Raw genomic sequence first — 11525 nt, forward strand, 5'->3', positions numbered from 1 at the left:
TTTGAAGAGTAATCAGAATAACACATGTCGGAGCCTTTCTGTCTAGTTTGAACACAGGGTTCGTCTATATTTGATATTGAAGAATCTTTCTCTTTCATAGAAATAGACGAGACCGAATTTTTATTTCTGGTGACGCGTATATCAGAGATAATACTCTTTTCCATAGGGTCAGACCGCTTACAACACAAAGACTAATAAGGTCTTTAACGTGTTTGCCTGCTCTGATACCAATTGAAAAAGCGGGGGTACAACAACTTCAACCAATATTTCTCTTAGCAATCTGTATGGCTAAACTCCAATATACTTTCAAGAGAATCAACTAGACTTAGTCTTAATAAAGTATATCAAAGAGTTATATCTCTCTTTCTTGATTCAATTCTTTCTCAAGCAAATAGAAATCTGCGAGTCTAATTGAATACAAGAGAAATCCTTGAACGGTACCAAAGACCAATATTCAAGGACAAATCAATTTCAATCAACAACCAAAGGTCGGATTTCCAATTGATTGATTCAAACGCACAACATGTGATATTTCAATTATATAACATAATATAATGCGAAATATAAATAACACAGACACCAAATTTTGTTAACGAGGAACCTGCAAATGCAGAAAAACCCTCGGACCTAGTCCAGATTGAACACCACATTGTATTAAGCCGCTACAGACCCTAGCCTACCCCGAGACCTTCACCATAATTATTTCAAATGTCTCAAATGAACTAGTTAGAGAGTTGTTCAATTGCAAGGAAATCTTATGTAACTAAATAAGACACAATCGAAGCAAAAACGATTTGATTCACTCGAATCTGTTCATGAAATTTATAGCCACGGTTTGCATTTTGCATTCCTTAGTTAATATAAATAAGTTCACAAACAATCGTCTTTATATATAACCCACTTAAGTTCGCAGACTTAGTTCGCAGACTTAAGTTCCCGAAAGGAGTTCTCAAACTCCAGCAGATTTTCTCGAGTCGAGAACTTCCGCCAGTTCGCGGACTGAGTTCGCGGACTAAGTTTACGACTCTTGTTCCGGTTCTCTTGAACAACAAAGTTCGCAAACTTTGGTTCAAGGAAAAGGGACTTATACATATATGTGTTGCCACACAATACTTATATCCATCATTGGTTATATAATCTAAACTCTCATTTCAATCATTGTAACATTCTTAGAGGACGTTATTATATAGTTTTTATTCACAAACTATTTTTCGTCAACATAAGCAATTTCAAAGTGATTGAAACGTATCATGACTTTCGTCACTAGGTAAAGATGAACTTGGCCAAAGCAAAATATTACAAACACATATTTCGAGAAATAGGTAGGTTAGATAAACTCGGCTCGAAATAGCAGATGTGTATAATCAAAGTCTATATAGTAAACGACTTTTGTCTCAAAATAGGAGATAGAGTAGATAGACTTTTGAGTAATAGATAAGTTCAAGTCTCCACATACCTTTTAGTCGATGAAGTTCCATCAGTTCCTTGAGTAGTCCTTCGTCTTTTATGATGATTGACATGGAGTTCTTGAGCTCAACTACACTTTCTATCCTAGTCAGAGACTTAGCTATAGTAGACTAGAAATCAAGACTTATAGTTCGGATCACTAGCATTGAAAAACATGCTTGAGATAGCAACGCATGCGAGTTCGACGATCAATGCTCTAACAACTTCATCTCATAATTGTAGCCCAGTAGCTTAGTTAGCCATTTTTGCTGCATCATGGAGTGAACTCTTTGTTCTAAGAAATGTCTAATGCTTTGGTGATATGTATAAATGGTAAATTTTCTCCCTAACAGATAGATCTCCATTTAGTCACTGACATAACCACTGCCATAATATCTTTCTCATAAGTTGACATAGCTTGGAATTTAACTCCCACCCCAGAGTCACAAGAATCAGTAGCTAACTCAAAGGGTTTATTAAATTCTGGCAAGGATAGAACTGGAGTAGTGATCATGGCTGTCTTGAGTGACTCAAATGCCTTTTGATCTTTTGTACTCCACTTGAAGCTGTTCTTCTTAAGTAGCTCTGTCAGTGGCTTTGCAATGAGTCCATAGTGCTGGACAAAGTTCCTGTAGTAGCCTGTTAACCCTAAGAACCCCCTTAGATCCTTCAAGGTCTTGGGAACAGGCCATGCCTTCATACATTCAATCTTGGATGGATCAACAGCTACACCCTCTCCTGATATAATATGCCCCAAGTATTCAACGGAGGATTTCCCAAAAGAGCATTTGCTCATCTTAGCAAACAAACTGTGCTTCTTGAGTAGTTCTAGAGTAAGCTCAAAATGATGAATGTAGGTCTTCATGTCTGGACTATATATCAAGATATCATCAAAAAAGACAAACACAAATTTCCTTAAGTAAGGCTTAAAAACATTATTCATCAGATCTTGGAAACTAGCTGGTGCATTGGTCAGCCCAAATGGCATGACCAAGAACTCATAATGGCCCTGATGTGTCCTGAAGGTTGTTTTATGGGTGTCTTGAGGATACACTCTAATTTGGAAGTATCCAGCACTCAGGTCAATTTTGGTGAAGATAAAAGCTCCCTTAAGATCATCAAGTGGCTCATCTATCACAGGGATAGGGTATATGTATTTGATGGTGAGATCATTTAGCTTTCTATAGTCCACACAAAACCTCCAACTTCCATCCTTCTTATTAACTAGTAAAATGGGTGATGAAAAAGGACTGTGACTAGGTGTAATTACACCAGCATTCAACATTTCTTGAATTAGTTACTCAACCACTTCCTTTTGAATGTGTGAAATTATATAGGTCCTTTGGTTGGGTAGTGTGGATAATGGTTTGAGGGGTATATGATGATCATGGGCTCTTTTTGGAGGTAATGTAGTTGGTTCCTTGAAAACTGATTGATATTTCTCCAATAAGGGCTGTATTGGTACTGATGTTTTGGGTGTGGGTTCTCGAGTTGTGAGGGAAAATATTTGACCCACAATTCCATGTTTATGCTTCTTAAAGTACCTAGCACACTCTCCTGCTGACATCATGGCAACCCTTGCAATGTATGAATCTCTCTTGAGCTCAATAGCTTCATGGCCTCTTAAGAATGAGAGAGTTAATTTCTTAAAATAAAAGTTAATAGGACTTACCTCCCTCATCCAATCAGCTCCCAAGACCATATCACATCCTCCTAGAGCCAGCAGTATAACCCCAAATTGAAATTCATGGCCCTGTACACTCCAACAGAAGTCTGGGCATCTTGCATCACTGATCAGTAAATGCGAGGAGGTGGTAACCGTTAACTCATGGAATTGATGTTCCATAAAAAAGAGAGTTTCACCATTACTCTCTGTATTTACCAACCGCCTCATCCTTATAACACTTCCTTATGACGGCCGTAATGTACGCCGCACGCTGTAAACCGCCAAACCAATACCCAAAGAGGATCCCCCAGTTTGTGATATGTGTTGATGTCTCGAATGTTTTCGTGGAAAACATGTATCATATTGTTGTCGTCTGGCAAGTCGAGATTGGGGGACTTTCTAGCTTGGTGACCTTCGACGGTCGAGGTTTTGCATCTTAAGAGGAAAGGCAGCCGTCGATCGTCGCACGCTTTCTTTTTTTGTAGACGCATAGGGAAGGCTAGAGTGGTGGCGCGGCAAGGTTGGCATGCCATTGGCGTGGCCAAACTAGGGTTTTGAGTCAAAGGTTACCATGCGTTGTCTGATAACCTTGGACGACTAGGATTTTCTCCTAGGATTGAAGGGAGACCGTTGATTGTCGCACGCCTTCATTTTGGTTGTCGCATAGGGAAGGCCAGCATGGTGGCGCGACAGGGGTTGGCATGCCATTGGCAAGGCTAAGGCCAAGGAAAGGAGATTTTGTCTTGGCATGGTGGGGCCAAGGGCTTGGCATGCCATTGGCACATGGTGCGGATAACATGGATAATGCCATGGCAAAGTGCGGTTGGCTTGGCATGGTGGGGCCAAGGGCTTGGCATGCCGTTGGCACATGGTGCGGCTAGCATGGCTAGTTCCAAGGAAAGGTGCAGTTGGATTCTCATGGTGGGGCCAAGGGCTTTGCATGCCGTTGGGACACGGTGCGTCTAGCATGGCTAGAGCCAAGGCAAGGTGCGGTTGGCTTGGCATGGTGTGGCCCAGGACTTGGTAGCGCGGATGGCATGGCGGGACCAAAGCCATGGCACGTACATTTGGCACGATGGGGAAAAGTGTTTGGGTATGACCAAACTAGGGTTTGTTGTTGAGCCAAAGGTTACCATGTGTTGGATGGAGACCTTGGATGGCTAGGATTTTCTCTTGGGATGAAAAGATGACCGCAGATGGCTGCATGCATTCGATTGGCGCAAGGTAGTTGGCGCGACAAGGTTATTGGAGCGGCATGCCTTGGCGCAGTTTGGGCGTGACCAAAGTAGGGTTTGGGCCAAAGGTTGCCATGCGTTGTATGGCAACCTTGGACGAATAGGATTTGCTCCTGGGATTGAAGGGCGACTATTGATTGTCGCATGCATTTGATTTGGTTGTCGCATAGGGAAGGCCAGCATGGTGGCGCGGCAAGGTTGGCATGCCATTGGTGCATTTTGGCGTGGCCAAACTAGGGTTTTTGGTCAAAGGTTACCATATGTTGTCTGGTAAACTTGGACGGCTAGGATTTGCTTCTGGGATTGAATGGCGTCTGTTGATTGTCCCACGCTTTCGTTTTGGTTGACGCATAGGGAAGGCCAGCATGGTGGCGCGACAAGGTTGGCATGACATTGTCATGGATAAGTCCAAGGCAAGGTGCGTTTGGCTTGCATGGTGGGGCCAAGGGATTGGCATGCCGCTGGCACATGGTGCGGCTATGATGGCTAGGGCCATGGCAAGGTGCGGTTGTCTTGGTATGGTGGGGACAAGGGATTGGCATGCCGTTCGCACATGGCGTGGCTAGCATGGATAGGGCCAAGGCAAGGTACAGTTGACTTGGCATGGTGGGGCCAAAGCCTTGGCATACCATTGGCGTATGGTGCAGCTAGCATGGTCATCATGCCCTGGCACGAAAATGTGGCTGACACGGTTTTCCATTGGCACAGTGGTGCGGCTGGCATGGTTGGCATGCCTTGGCGCTATAGATGTGGCTGGCACGGTTTTCCATTGGCACAGTGGTGCGTATGGCATGGTTGGCATGCCTTGGCGCGGTATATGTGGCTGGCACGGTTTTCCATTGGCACAATGGTGTGGATGGCATGGTTGGCATGCCTTGGCGCGGTACATGTGGCTGGAACGATTTAGCATTGGCACAATGGTGAGGCTGGCATGGTCGGCATGCCTTGGCGCTGTAGATGTGGCTGGCACGGTTTTCCAATGGCACAGTGGTGCGGCTGGCATGGTCGGCATGCCTTGGCGTGGTAGATGTGGCTGGCGCGGTTTTCCATTGGCACAGTGGTGCCGATGGCAATGTTGGCATGCCTTGGCGCGGTAGATGTGGCTGGCACGGTTTGCCATTGGCACAGTGGTGCGGCTGGCATGGTCGGCATGCCTTGGCGCGGTAGATGTGGTTGGCACGGTTTTCCATTGGCATAGTGGTACGGCTGGCATGGTTGGAATGCGTTGGCGCGGTAGATGTGGCTGGCACGGATTTCCATTGGCACAATGGTGCGGATGACATGATTGGAATGCCTTGGCGCGGTAGCATGAGAATTAGGGTTTCGGTATATGCGAGTCAATGCAAAAGGTTTTGCCGTGGAACATGACCTGTGTAGAAAAAAGGTACCCTAGTAATTCTTACGTAAGCATGATGATTGATTCAATAAATGTGATAATGGTCAATAAATGCGCTAGAGGTCATGGTGACGTCATGCCGGATGCATAGTTTTACGATTTTAACCCTAAGCTAAAAACCACATCAACATTAAGTCCATTGCTTAGATCGGGACAAGAGCATTGTTGCGAGGTAAGCATAAGATGGTGACAGGATAGTACGATAGTTGAAACAAATAAAGTCACGATAAGATGGTCAGGAAAGTTCGACTAACCTTTTCGAGAGATAAGGAGAGTTTATGCTTCCCGTGTTGGAGGAATTACATAAATTGTACTGGCGGTGCAGACCGTGGAGGGGTGAGACGAAAATTGTCGGCTTAGTCTGGCCATGTATTACCTTGGATGGGTTAGGGAACATCGTGACGCTGGATCGGCGAGTTGTTGGTATTGGAGATGCAAGTCACGACGGCTTGGCATGTGGGGACAATGCATGACGCGGTCTTGGAGAGGCAAAGCATGTGCGGACGGCTTGGAATGTGGGGCCAAGGCATGGCGCGATCTTGGAGAGGCGAAGCATGCGCGAACGACTTGGCATGTTGGGGCCAAGGCATCGGGCGGTTTTTGGAGAGGCAAGCATGGCGGGTGGTCTTGGCATGTGGGAGCCAAGGAATGGCGCGGTCATTGGATACACAAGCATGGCGAACGGTCTTGGCATGTAGGGCCAAGGCATGGCGCGGTCTTGGAGAGGCGAAGCATGCGCGAACGGTCTTGGCGTGGTAATTGGTCTTCGCGGGACCGACTGCCTCTTTTCCTTACTTGGATCAAATAGGAAATCCTTTCCTTGTTCAAACTCGTAAGTATGACGCCTATAAAAGGAGGGCCGACCTCTCCTTTTATTTCACCTATTTTATTTTGGTTGTGTGGTAACAATGAAGCAAAGAGGGCAAGCGAATTCCTGGTATGTCTTCCAATACTTCTTCTTTACCTTGCTTTCTCCTTTTTTTTGTTAGTGCAAACCCTAGCCATGGGCGTATCTTTTTCATGAACTTGTAGAAATATTTTTCTTCTGAGTTGGCATGAATTTTAGCCGTAGATGTGCTTTGTATGAGCTTGTAGTAACATTTAGGCGTGAATACCGTAATAATGTTGGCCGCCTTAATTACTGCGTAAAGTAGGCATGCATGTTCTAGTAACCGTTACCCCCTTCCTGCGAAAAATTAGATTATAGGGTTTACCATTTTCCCTAATATGGTCGTGCATATGATTCCTATGGTGGGGCGCGTCTCCTTGGTCGGGCTCGTATTTCCCGATGCAGGGTGCGGCCTTGGCATGAAATATTGATGCAGGGTATGTCAGTCCCCATTTCTTTTCCTATGCGCATTATAACTTCGAAGCAAATAGGTTTGCGTCCAGGGTGGGTCTTTTGTGTGATAAAATGATTTCCCCGTACTTTTCGTAATAATTTTTCTTCGTATTGTTCCATTGTAGTTATCTCGGAGGTGAAAGCAGCGTAAGAGAATTTTTCGTTAGGATGTCAACAATTTCTGCCGTATCGAAGGATGTTGGCAACTCCAAGCCAATTGTGGCTGATAAATTATTCACGATAGTCTCTGCCAGGAGAAGTCATCTTAAGCATCTACCAATTCTTATGACCGGTCCGGAGAGTGAAGGAGGGGATCGGTCGGTTCCACCCGGGAATGTAATACGGTCTTGTCTTCAGAGGAAAGAGTAATCCGCCTCTCTTATTTATTTCAAAATCTCCGTGAGTCCATTGCGTTCCTTTGATAAATGGATGGAATTCATGATAATTCAAGATTGTGTAAGAGCTAGTTTGACCAAGGCGCAAATCATTGATGTTGTCGTGGCTTCGGCGTCACTTAAAATTAGGAAAGACATCCCGGGTTTGGTTGCTTTCATCTCCAGGTGGTGTCCAGATACTCACACGTCCATATGCAGGTGGGGAGAAATGGCTATATCCTTAGAAAGTGTGGCCATTCTGCTGAACCTTCCCATAACAGGAAACCTCAACATGAAGCTGTCAGACGGTGAAGAAAAAATGCGTACCGCCCTGGTTGCAAAGTCGAAAGGGTATGTTCGAAAAGAAAACGAGACGAAGTTCTTCTACATTTGGTGGGTGTAACAATGGTTTCCTGATGAGATGGCACTGGATCAAAAGAATAATACACTCCACGTCGCGACATTCTTGGATCTTTGGATATCCCGGGATATTTTCGACGATGGCTCTGGTAAGAAGGAGATAAGGCCGGAACTTATCAAATTTTCGATAAGATTGGAAAAAGGAGTCGTTATTCTCATTGGCGGATTATTTCTCGGTTCTCTGTACACGCACTTGGATCATCTGGCTGTGGATATGCGCATTTAAAATGGTTACATGAAAGTGGACTCGTATGTTCACGTTGCTTTTCTCCAGGCGTGGCTATGGGAGCCTTTTTAAGAATACGCTCCTAAACCGTTGGTTTCACTTCCCGAGTCTTGGGGTGGTTCGAGAATACTTCGCTGGTCGAATAGGCTCCCAAGAGCTGGCTTAAACCTGGCTGATTTCCTCGATAATTCGTACGCCTTTAATTTTTGTCCATGGGCCCCAGTGTGTACATCTATAGTCCAGGTCAATACTTTTGCTTCCGCTCCAAACATGTCTTTGCTTTCTGACGAAGGGAACCTGGGTGTCGGCGAGGTTGTATTCATGCGAAGTTGCACGTCTAGATATATACCATCTTTTTTTCAAGGATCATGTCAGGCAGTCTCTTACAATATTGATCGTGTAGCTCGGCATATGAGTTTCGACCAAGGGGTCCCTCTTGTTCGTCAATTGGTATCTCCAAATGACTCATTATCGACCGTTCTTGATGCTAGTGTTCTCGTGTCGGGAAAAAAGTCTCCCTTTCTTTCTTTCGGAACGAAATCCTTTGACTACTTCCAAGTATAACATATTCTGGCAGACTGAATTCCTTATCATCCAGGAATTTGTGAAAGTCGTAGTGGAGAACACCCGTGGTAGGACTTCTGCTGCGATTTTAGCAAAGCATCCGTTGTTGAGGGATACTTTTTCAACCAAAATAAAATCCGTCGGTCCGGACGCGGACAGTCCCCAAGCAAAGGAGCAAAGGTCTAAAAATCGTGCAAGCGGTTTCCAGTTAGACTCCACAGCTCTACCGACTTTAGTTCATCCAACATGCGGGTACTTATGATTTTGTTCTTGAATTTAGTTAGATCGTGCATATCCTTGTTTCCCTTATGAGTATCCATCTTTGCATCTCGTCCAGGGTCTCAGCTTGAGCGCCTTTACCAATCTTGCAAGTAGCCAGAAAATATCCCTTCCCGAGACGGAGGGTGATGGTGCTGAGCCTATCTGTGGTGCTAGGGAACCCGAGAAGGACGATAGTTCAGAATCCAGTGATGGCGAGAGTAGTCCTTATGACAGTGCTGAATCTTCGTCTAGTCGGTCTGAAAGCGAATCAGTAAGTCTCCCGTATATTGCTTCTTCTTTCTTCTCTTTGGAAGATATCTAATCTGTGATATCACAGGGGGAAAAAGTTTCTGAAGATGACCCTGAAATGGAGACTGGTCAAGGTACATCTTTGTCTCCAACTGCGGTAGCAGCACCAGGTGATCTTGAGATGGATGTTGATGAAAGTGTCGTTGCGATTCAGACAGGAGTAGGTACTCCAATGGCCGTAGGCTCAATTGTTGTTAGGGCTCCCTTTCCGGTCATTGATGCAGTCGCGGGCGCCACTTTCAACCCTCCATACTTGGTTCCTTATCCGAATTATGTGTTGATCGGGGGATTTAGCATTCCATCCAAACATGCGGCGTTATACACTAAGATATGGGAAAACTATGGACACATCGCCACAAACAAGAAAATTACCAGCCGATTTGCGTTGGTTAAGCGTGTTGAGGAAGCTTTATCTTCGATTGATGATATGTGCATCTTGACTGGTCATACTGTTTCTGAGGATGTAATCACAAGATGGAGATTCCATCGTGACATGTGCATGAAGTTTGAGTTCAATGCTCCTTTGTTCGTAGAAAGTTTCTTTAAGGTTGAAAAGTTGCTGGCCGAAATAGTCGAAGGTCATTCTGCGGATATGGTGAAGAAGCAGGAAGTGGAAGTCGAAAAGTTGTCCAAGAAGTTAAAGTCGAAAAGGGAGGCTCCTCAAGGCGCAAAGGAGGCTCTTGCCAAGAAAAGCAAGCCATTGTTGGAAAACTTTCCTTGAACACGCTTCTGTCTTTTGAACTTTTTATTTTGGTTTTTTTTTAAAGGCAAATGAAACGCCTAGTTTATGATTTTGATTTTTCTGGATTTTTGGGTTGATAGACAAATGTTACCTTGATAGTTTTTGGATTATTCTTTTGAAATGAATTGTTTTGGTTAGATTGCAAGCGACGAAAACATCCAAGGAAAACTATGGAACCGTGTGTTGGTAGATGACATGGGATGAAACATAACATGACTATCGGTTCTAGTATTCCCATGAAAACTTGAAATATAAAACCATGTATTTTGTCTAGGTAAGATGTGACAGACCTGAAAATTACGCCTTTGGTGCGTCGCCCCGCAGGACGTAACTTCTCGATGCGCCATGATGAAGCTACGATCCGGGACTTAAGCTGGGAAAATTCACATCCATTTACCCTCGAAAGCATGCTCGTGGAGCATGATACATCTAACTTAGCTTGCACACCGTTACAAACTCACCCTAGTCCGCTAAAGGGTGTAAGGCCCTAAGGCCATAGCCAATGCATATTGCATGCATCAATGGCTTTGCCTCAACGTAGGGAATTCATCATTGAATTTCCTATCTAGCTGAGCAACCGTCAACTCCCGAGTCATGTCCAAGCATTAGGCATACGCCTTGGACTTTGGAATAAACCGCACTAAGCCTGTTGTCATTCCCTTACTCTTCTTTCCAACTCTTCATAGATTGATAGGAAGTATGAGAATCCACTTGTTGGCATGCAACATTCCTTATCAAGTCTGGAATCAATCATCTCTCGCATCGAGCTACCGAGATTAGATGATATGAGGTGCCAACGTGCTGGAACGACAATGCTGCAACTCATTGAGGCTTCCTACGCACCTTTCTATACTCTAAGGGGATCAAGCACATGTCATAGTTCATCCTTTAAGGGACATAAGCTTAACCAACTCGTTTGCAAGGCCGTAGATTAGCAAAAATGGTAATGGAATGGTCCGTAGTCCATTCCGTCAAAGATGCACAATGATTATGCATCATCGGGTCCGCAGTGTCATGATGCAAAATGATTATGCATCATCGGGTCCACGACATGGCATAGTGATTTCTAAGTATCAAATTCCCTCTTTGCAAGGCTACGCAGCTATAAATGAGCCTTAGGCATCATTTATACTCTTCCGGCTTAGCTATGAAGCTTACTTGGTACATAGTCCGCATATGCACCTTCAACTCACCACCCCTCCCTATATACGTCTTGATGGAATTTCCACAAGTATGGAAAGGGGAGGAGATTGACATGCCTGCTTCACTGTTCATCGCAATGATTGCGCGTGCGCAATATTTGTTCGGCCAGCCCTCTCTGGCCTGATGCACAATGATTGTGTGACATTGACTCTAGGCCAATAACTTTCATAATGCGCAATGATTACGCTGCAAGCTCAAAGCCACTACCCAACTGGCCTAATGCATCATGATGATGCAACATTGTCCCTTAGCCAAATTCCAAACATAATACGCTATTTTGGCGCGGTATTGGCCTTAAGCCAATTTACCTCTTACCAAGCAACATAAGCTTTAGATGAAGC

Source organism: Papaver somniferum, unplaced genomic scaffold (genome assembly GCF_003573695.1).
Source record: "Papaver somniferum cultivar HN1 unplaced genomic scaffold, ASM357369v1 unplaced-scaffold_81, whole genome shotgun sequence".
In the NCBI taxonomy this organism is placed as follows: Eukaryota; Viridiplantae; Streptophyta; class Magnoliopsida; order Ranunculales; family Papaveraceae; genus Papaver; species Papaver somniferum.